This window comes from Chinchilla lanigera, unplaced genomic scaffold, assembly GCF_000276665.1.
Source record: "Chinchilla lanigera isolate Chin_1 unplaced genomic scaffold, ChiLan1.0 scaffold00031, whole genome shotgun sequence".
Taxonomy (NCBI): domain Eukaryota; kingdom Metazoa; phylum Chordata; class Mammalia; order Rodentia; family Chinchillidae; genus Chinchilla; species Chinchilla lanigera.
The window spans coordinates 21,892,096-21,901,258 of NW_004955432.1; positions in this window are offsets into that span (position 1 = coordinate 21,892,096).

Here is a 9,163-nt window from a genome sequence, read left to right on the forward strand (position 1 = left end):
GGGCTACAAAATGAGCTCAAGCGAGTTCGAGACCAGCCTGAACTGCATAGCGAGACCCTGTCTTGAAAAAAAAGAAAAAAGAAAAGAAACAATATGGGAAAACTAGATGGGAATTGGGCTATGGAAGATATTGTATTCCAGGCTGAAGAACTTGGTTTTAGATTAGCAAACAGCAAGTTATTGAGATTTCTGAGCAGCTGGGTAACAAAAGCACAACTGCGCTTTGAGACAGTTAATCAAGTGGCAACATACCACATGTTCTTGAATGTGGAAGTCATTAAGAGGCTGTGTTACGCAGGCTTAAACAGGAAGTAAAGTTGGTGGAGTATATGCTAGCGACTGGAACAAAATGGAACAGAAAATTCCAGTAGATACTGTAGAGAAAGAATCCGCTTAGATTTGCTTGATTACATAAATATGAAGAGTAACCAAAAGATTAACTCAAAGATACACCATTTCGAGAAACCAGGACCGAAACACATGTCTTCATGGGAGTTTATAACTTCCTTAATATATATTGCCCTTTCAGCTAAAAAATACCTGCACAAAGAAAATACCCAGAGAAGAATTAGTGATACAGGACAATTGAGATGAAGGCTGAAGTTGTAAATTTGGAGACCATCTGGCTGGACACAAACAAAATGAAGCAGCTGAGCTCTCGGAGCAGGCACATGACAGCGGGGAGGGGCGGTCTGATTCCACAGAACCCTGCTCGTGAAAACAGATGATGCCATGGAGTATGACTCACAGCGGCTTCCCCCGCCTTTGGTCTTCTCCCTCACGAAGAGACCTGCATGTTGCTGAAATTAGGCCAGGCAGTTCAAATATATATATAATATATGCTGAAATAAGTAATTTAAGGGGTTATCTAAAAATGCAAATGGTTAAAGTAAATAGAAGATAGGAAAAATTAGGAAAGAGCTTCAACTGTAGAAGCTCACAGTGAACAAAATATTAAGAATTCCAGAAGGAAAATGGAAAGGAAAAGAATGAGCAAATATTTATTAAATAAAACTTTCTAGAACTGCAGCTCATTGTGTCCCAGATGGTACAAGCTGCCAAGCATCCAGCCAAAGGAGGTCAAAGAGCAGAACACAAGGAACTTTGCTGAAGGGGAACGTAGGCTCAGAAATCCAAGAGGCGCTAGTATCAGCAGCTCTGCCGGCTTAAACGCAATGGAAATGCGCCATCCAGCTCTGAGGGAAATGACTTTTGGTCTAGAAGTTTTTATCAAATTAATCGTTGTGCAGGAATAAGGCTTTTTAAAAAGGCATATTCAGTCAGGTCTGAAGTTTTGTTTTTCTTGCTCTGATTCACCGCTCTTTAGCCAATTGTGGGAGTAAACAGAAAAAAGAATTCATTCTTTTAATTAAAAAATTAAAAACTTTGACTCCACCAAAGAAAGCATAAATGTTTGCTAAAGGACCGTTGTGTGTGGGTCATGGTGACACAAATCCAAAGGACAGCAACTTAGGGGCTCATGAAATAAGAATTTTTTATATATAAAGAAACATTAAAGATATGTATGTGTATAAAGATTTCTTTGTGTTAGTAGATTCTTGGCTTATTATTCTTTCCTTAGTTTTGTTTCAGATGGAGCTCTTGTAAACAGCACATGTCTACACTTTGTGCTATTTTATCAAATGCAATAATTTCTGTCTTTTAGTGGGTGTGACTAAGATATTTGCTTTTATTAAAAGAAGTAATAAATTTGTATCGACTTTCAATGTCTCTTCTTAGTATTTTGTGTACTTCCTCCTCTCCTTTTCCTTGTCTTTTCCACATTTTGTTGGATTAATATTATTTCATAAGTTCCAACATTTTGTGCTTCAGCTGAAGTAGAGACTATTGCATTTTTATTTTTGTGTACAACAAATACAGTACAAGTATGTTTATCTACAGACGTTCTGACAGATTCCTACGTCTTCTCATTTTTCTCCTTCAAGTACTCCCATACTGTAAAACCTTCAATGGGTCACCGAACTCCAGGCCTCCTCCCAGAGTAGCATTTTTCAAGCATCAGTGAGAAAATTTGTTTTTCCCCCAATCAATAATATTGAGGCGAGTCAAATGTCTCCAAAAGTTTCGGTTACCTTCCATTTCTGTACTTACTGCGGGTCAGGAACAAGCAGTTTGTGCCCAGGTGCAGCTTACACAGTCTTGCTTTCAACACAGCTGGTTTACAGCTTTAGTTTAACTTTGTTTTGTAAAAATAAAAATGGTTTTATATGAATAATTGTGAAGTAGGTAGATTGACACACCGTTTTTGTACTTATCATTATTTGCTATAACTGACATCTTTCCCTGCCAACAATTTTATTCTTATTGCATAATTCTTTTAGCATTTATATATATAAAAATAGAAATTTTTAAGTCTTTTTTTGCCCTTGGTACCAGAAATCAAACTCAGGACCTTGCACTTGCCAGGCAGGCACGTGTGCCACTGAGCTATATCCCCAGGCCTAAAAATAGAACTTTTTTCCCTTAGCACTGAAGTAATTGTTTAGCTAGGTATAAAATTTTACATTACTAATTATGACTTCACGGTTCCATTCCCTCTTCTGCTGCTGATGAGATGTCTTTGGCTATTCTCTTTCATTCCTTTTAAGCCCATTGTCTTTTTCTATTAGCTTTAAAACATTTAGTTCATATATGGAGTTACGCTGGGTATGGATTTAACATGGTTTAACTTCCTGAGTGTGTGCAATAGCGCAACCAGCCGTGCTTCAGCTTGCATTCTGCTGGCTGTTTTGAACATTTCATCCGAGCATGGTTAATTTGTGCTTTGGGAAACCTGTATCTTTTGAGTTTCTGCTCTTTTGGCACCTGATTTACTGATATTTTCTTCGTAGTTTTTAGCTGCCTTTGGCTTTCATATTTAGAAAAGCCTTATAAGCAAAAGACTATACAAATACGAAGACAGATTTTTTAAAAAAGAGTAGTGTCTCAAAACTGCGTGTAGGAAAATGACTAAAGAATAACAGACAACGGGTACGAGTGTGCGGCTGGGCTGGAGAAGGTGTACAGATTGACAGAATGGGATGCGGGGGTGCAGCGTGGGAGGAGAGCCGCTCCTGAGAGATACGAGTGACACAAGCTGATGTGTATTTCCTTTCCCATAGGCTGTTCTGCGCGGACCTGCCGCATTTCAGTGAGCGTACGGAGAGCACCGGAGGTCATGTGTATTAATGATAACGAGATTTATTCTGGAGGGCTGCCAGCAGAAGATCCGTCTGGAACACCATTCTCACGTGGCTTTCTTCTTGCTGCCTTTGCGTCCTCAAATCCTTAGGTTTCCCGGTTTCTGAGCTAGCTCTTGACCGAGTTGGAAGAAGGCGGGCTGGGCATCTTCCCGCTGGCCTTTGCTGATGCTCCTTTCCCACCACTTCCAGCCCCCAGTGTTCTGTTTTCTTCTGCCAGTCGTGCAGCTAGTGACTCATTTTTTCTTCATTCTTGTCCACATCTCCGCATTGCTGCCCCCACGCAAGGACACACGTGTGTGCATTCATTTGCCAAATCCCTTTCCGCTACGTGTTTCCGTCTTTCAGCCCCGGCCCCTAGGAAGCTGCTCTGACATCCAAGTGCCGGCGGATGTGCTGGCCCCTTGGGTAGTGTCCCGTAGCTTCACTGGCACTGCACTTAGCACAGGGAGGTAGAAGCTTCTTTTCATGTCCATCCGCCAGCTGGACTACCAATCCCTTGAGAGACGAGGTCAAATCTGTCCTTTTCACTAACGTCCTAAGCAGGGGTCTCAGTGAGCACGGCAAATGCGCCAATGAGCGGCATTTTATCCAGTGCAGAAAGAACAAAATGAAAACTGTGGTGGGCTGCAAGAAAACTTACACTATACATTTAAATTTTTACAAAATCCAGTGAAAAAAGCCAGGCAGTGACAAGGGGTCAGACTCCCCAGTTATAAAATATAGAAACCTCCAGGTAACCCTTACAAACTATCACACACTGTTATTTCTATTCTTCCCCCAAATTAAGAACCAATCGTAAGCCAGGTACACAATGACAAATGCCATGTGATCTCACGTGAAATCTAAGAGAGGCAAAAGCACACAGCAAAAAGTAGCACGCTGGTTCCTGGAGGCTGGGACTGCAACTTTGCTCAAAGGGCACAAAATTTCAAATAGATAAGTAGAAAAACTTCAGGAGATTTACTATACAACATGGTAATTGTGGTTAATAACAATGTAACATTTGAAACATTGAAAATTGCTAAAGGCTTTAAAAGTTCTTTTTTTGTTGTTGTTTGTTTTTCTTCCGGTACCAGGAATCGAACTCACAACCTTGCACTTGCTAGGCAGGTGCTGTGCCACTGAGCTAAATCCCCAGGTCCTAAAAGTTCTTTCCACACAGTAAATTAGTATGTTAGGGAGTGCGTATGTTAGTTGGCTTGATTTGGTCATTCTATAATATATACACATATGAAACATCATGTCGTACAATATAAATACGTACAATTTCTATTTGTCAATTTAACTAAATAAATAATAGGCCCCAATGCAGGACACTAAAATGGGAAACATACGTTTAGAGAAATTTTGTCTTTTAGAAGTCGGAAGCAAACAGAGGGATTGTAAAAGTCTTTGTTATGGGATACCTGTAGTCTTTATGTTAATTTAGGACAAAATTTACTAATGTGGAAGAAAGCAATGGAAATATATTGAGTTCCAGAGCACAACCATAAATTTCTGTCTTACATATTTAACACTGCTTATGTTGGAAGGTGCCTTAGAATTCAATATTTCATTTACTATTTTTTTCGGGGGGGGGTTTGGTTTTCCTCCGGTACCAGGAACCGAACTCACGACCTTGCGCTTGCCAGGCAAGCGCTTTTGCCGCTGAGCTAAATCCCCAGCCCTTGTTTACTATTTCATACAAAACATTTCTATATGTGCCATCATGACTGGAAAAACATACGCAGCATTCAGGCCAATCAAGTCTCTGAGGTTAACAATTCATCATAATTTCTTCAAATATTGCATAGTTTCTCTTATAGGAGAAATCCCAAATATAAATAAAAAGCAAAATAAAAGAGAAAAGGAAATAGGGAAATAGGTATTTTTGCAAAAGGGAAGGGGAACAAGAGGTGGAAGGAGGGAGAAGGGAATAGAGGAAAAGGGCACAGAAAAAAGAATTAAGACGCGTTCTGCACATGTACCAACTCTGCGAGAAATGTAGGCATCTTGTACTGCAAATGTACCAATAAAAATAATGAGAGAAAATAAAAGCGATCCTGCACAACTTTTCAAAACTGTGCCAAGCCTTCTCTATGTCTTTGGTTTTTCATGTAAAGTTCATCCAGTTGTGTGGTGGCATGATTTATTATAGTATCTCTTCAGAAAAATTCTACTTTATAAGAATTACAGTAGTACTGACAACTTAATATAACACCCTAAACATAAGATGACAAATTTAGTCGCAGTCGGTGGGTACCTCTTCTCATTCTATATAGCATATATAAATATGCATATATATATACATATATATATGCTAGATTTTTATGAAAACAATTTATATTGGGGAAAAATGGTATCTCATTTCAAAACAGCATACTTGAAATAATGTGAAAATAGTATTGTAACTCAAAATCTTTAAGACAGGAAATGAAAGTGCATATATTTGTATCTTTTAAAATATTTTTATAATTGGAATTCCTCTATATTTACAAAAATGAGATTAAGAAACACTGAACACAGCAGGATTCTTCCCTTTTTTCCTTTTCCTTTGAATAACTAATTCTAATAACCTGAATAGAAATTTTCAAAATTTCTCTTGGTGAAATTAAACACTTGAATTAAAAGTTATGGCTGGAATGTTAACAAAATATCTCATTAATTTCAAAATTATGTTAGTGAAAAGCAATTTTAGTAAGTCATTGTTTCTTGAAATCACTTCTGCATCTGTATAAAATGTCCTGCTATTCTGAAGTACATTACTTTATTAATATCAACACTAGGCCATAGACAGTGCCTGGATATACCAAGCAAAATCAGCATATATATTAACACAACCACTATTCATGGTTTTTCTTGTCTTCTCTTCCTCCTTCCTCTCCTTTTCCCTCTCCTCCTCTTCCTATCCTGTGCTGTGATATAATATGGTATGATGATATATGATATGATATGATATGATATGATAGATTTATATTAAGTGCTACTTAAAAAGAACACAACTGATATTTAAAAACAATCTGAGTTAAACTAACCAGACTTTCTGTAAATTTCTTCTTTTTATCTTTGACTAGAAGTTTCAATGGGCAGAGGCTTTTACACGTTTCATTAATTGTTACATCCTAGTGCTTAACAGACTTAGCGTCCTATGTAGACATTTAGTCAGTACTTGCCACATAAATGAATCAATGCACTTATAAAATGAGAATAGCACATATCCCAGGATTGTTTTAAAGATCAAATAAAGTAGTAGAGGCAAGACGTATTGCAAACTGTAAGCTGCAGTCCAGTGATGACTGACTTCCCACTAGCTGGTGGACAACTCCACCTATGGAGAGCAGGCTCACCAGATTTCACATTTCTAACACTCTTCACTTAGAAATAACCTATGTGTCTCCAGTCCTGCTCTTTGTCTTTTTTCTTGTTGGTTTTGCCTTGCTTTGCTTTGGTTTCTGGGGTCCTGGGGTTGAACGAAGGGCCTTTGCATTGAGCTACATCCTAAGCCTTCTCCCTTTTTTTGAGACAGTCTTGCTAAGTTGCCCAGGCTGGCCTCCTGCCTCAGCCTCCCAGGGAACTCGGATTGCAGCAGGATCTGCTTCCTTTACTCCGCACTTTATTTCTGAAATACGTTCCTCCATCTGCATGCCCTTCGCCAAGGTTTTGGCTGGGTCAGAACTTCCCACAGTGCAGTCAAGTTTGAGAACCTCTTGTCTGAAATGCTTGGAAAATGGTTTCAAATTTGTAAGTTGCTCTGACTTTGGTATATTTGCATCCCTTATGTGAAATTCTTGGGACCAGAAATAGTTCCAATTTTGAAATGACTTGGTCTTTGGTATATTTGCACATACACAAGGAGATGTCTTGGAGAAGGGACCCTTGGCAATTTAGATCTAAATGTCCCCCAGAACTCTCCTGTGTGTGGAAAGGGGTGGGAACGTGAGGGTGCTAACCTCATCAGGGGGTGCAGCCAATAACGGTCCAGCAGCTAACTGTGCTACAGGAGGCAGGATCTGCTTGGGAGGGTCAGGGACTGTGAGCTGCAAGGGTGTGTTCTTGTCCCCGGGTCTGCCTTGCTCTCTCTGCTTCCCGGCTGCTGTGGGCTCCCCCAGTGTGCCCCTCTGCCATCTTGTTTCTGCCTTAGAACCAGCTGGACTTGGTCTGAAACTGAGACTGAACGTAAACCTCTCCCATACGCTGTGGGTGCTGGGATTCCGTCCCAGCAGGAAGGCGACCAACACAGGATCTAAGTCTAAATGCAAAACATCTCTGTGTCTCATGTACATCTTACACACGTAGCCTGAAAGTAATGTACACAATTTTTGTAGTGCCCTCGCTGTTTGAGATCAAATGTGGGATTTTCCCATGAGGACTCACGTCAGTGTTCAAACCGTTTCAGGTGCTGGAGCTTTTCAGACAAAATCTTCAAATTATGGGGTGTTCAAACTATATACACACAAATTCACTGTCACAACATTTAAGAATGAACTTTCCTTTTACTTGAACAGAACATACATTTTAAAGTTTTAACACAGATGTATGTCCCGCACACTAAGACCCAATATCCCATTTATAATTTCCTTATGTGCACCACATTTTTAAATGTTGAACGTACGTAACTAATAAATATACAACATATCTGGTAAATCTAGATGGCTTTCATGCCATTTGGAAATCAGACCAACACGATATCAACGTATAGGGCTGGGGATTTAGTTCAGCAGCACAGCACCTGCCTGGCAAACTCAAGGCTGTTGGTTCGATTCTTGGTTCCAGAAGAAAAACAAAAAACAGAAACAAACAACATGATATCAATGTCATTTGTACCCACATGACAAAAGTTAATAAGTACTGTAGAGTAAAAACAAGGACCGAGCCCTAAGATCAGCCGCTAGAGACTTCCCCCTGAAATAAAGAGCACAGACCCACTTCTCAGAACTGGTCAGTTCTGCAGTCAGCTAAAATTCATGACAACTCTGCCACTCAGAAGATAGAACTTTACTTTTGTCACAAAAATACCATAAAAGGATAATCTAAAATAGAGCCCTGATTTACCAGTCTAGAAATCTTATACACATCCTAAAAGTGTAATAATTTCCTTTGATATCATTAACCGACTGCATACAAACTACTGCCTCATACAAAAGTCCTGAAAAATGGAAACAGAGGGAGAGTTTTACCTCGTAATGTTCTGAGCAATATTGAAAGATATTTTTCTAGCCAATGTGAGAACACTTGAAAAAATTCTTCAAATACTGTCTCCTCTGTTTTTGTCTCATGTCCACTACAGATGATTTCCTCCTATGAGGCTCTGTCCCAAGAAGCCCTGACTGTAGATGATGACTGACAGTGTTTAATACCCTTGATATGTTAACACACATTAAATACGAAGTGAGGGGAGAAGACCTTTCTCTACATGGTCACAGTAAATGGTAGATACTTCATTACTGTTGTCACTTTCCACAGTCTTCAAACTTTTCCTCTGAAGTTTTACTCCCGCCTGTAATCCTATTGGGTCATAATGCTTCAGTTTATGCTCCAGAAATCTGCAGAGAAACCTTGATGGAGTGGGCGAAATGGCTGCATTTTTCTTTCAATCAGAAATCGGACTGTTCCCTGTAAATCAGCCAAACGTGCGCAGCAGCGGGTATGACGCCCGCAAACAGTGAAAGGCGTCGTGTTTTAGGAGTTAGCCTTGGAGTCGGCCTGAGTTGACAAAAAAGAAACCCGTATGTAGTCAGAATTACTTAAATCGTTTATCGCCACATTCTTGAGTGTTGTTGCTATAGCAGGAAATATTATTTCTCAGTGTTTTCCCAAGGTTTTGAACAAACTGCTGCTTCCTGGTTGGGGCACAAGGCAAGGTAGCTGGCGCTCTGGGTCTACAACTGAATGAACGCAAATGTAGACCATGTCAAGCCTGCAGATGTGGGAGTAACCTGGGTACGTCACCAGCAAAGATCGGCTTTTGAAAAACCTGAATG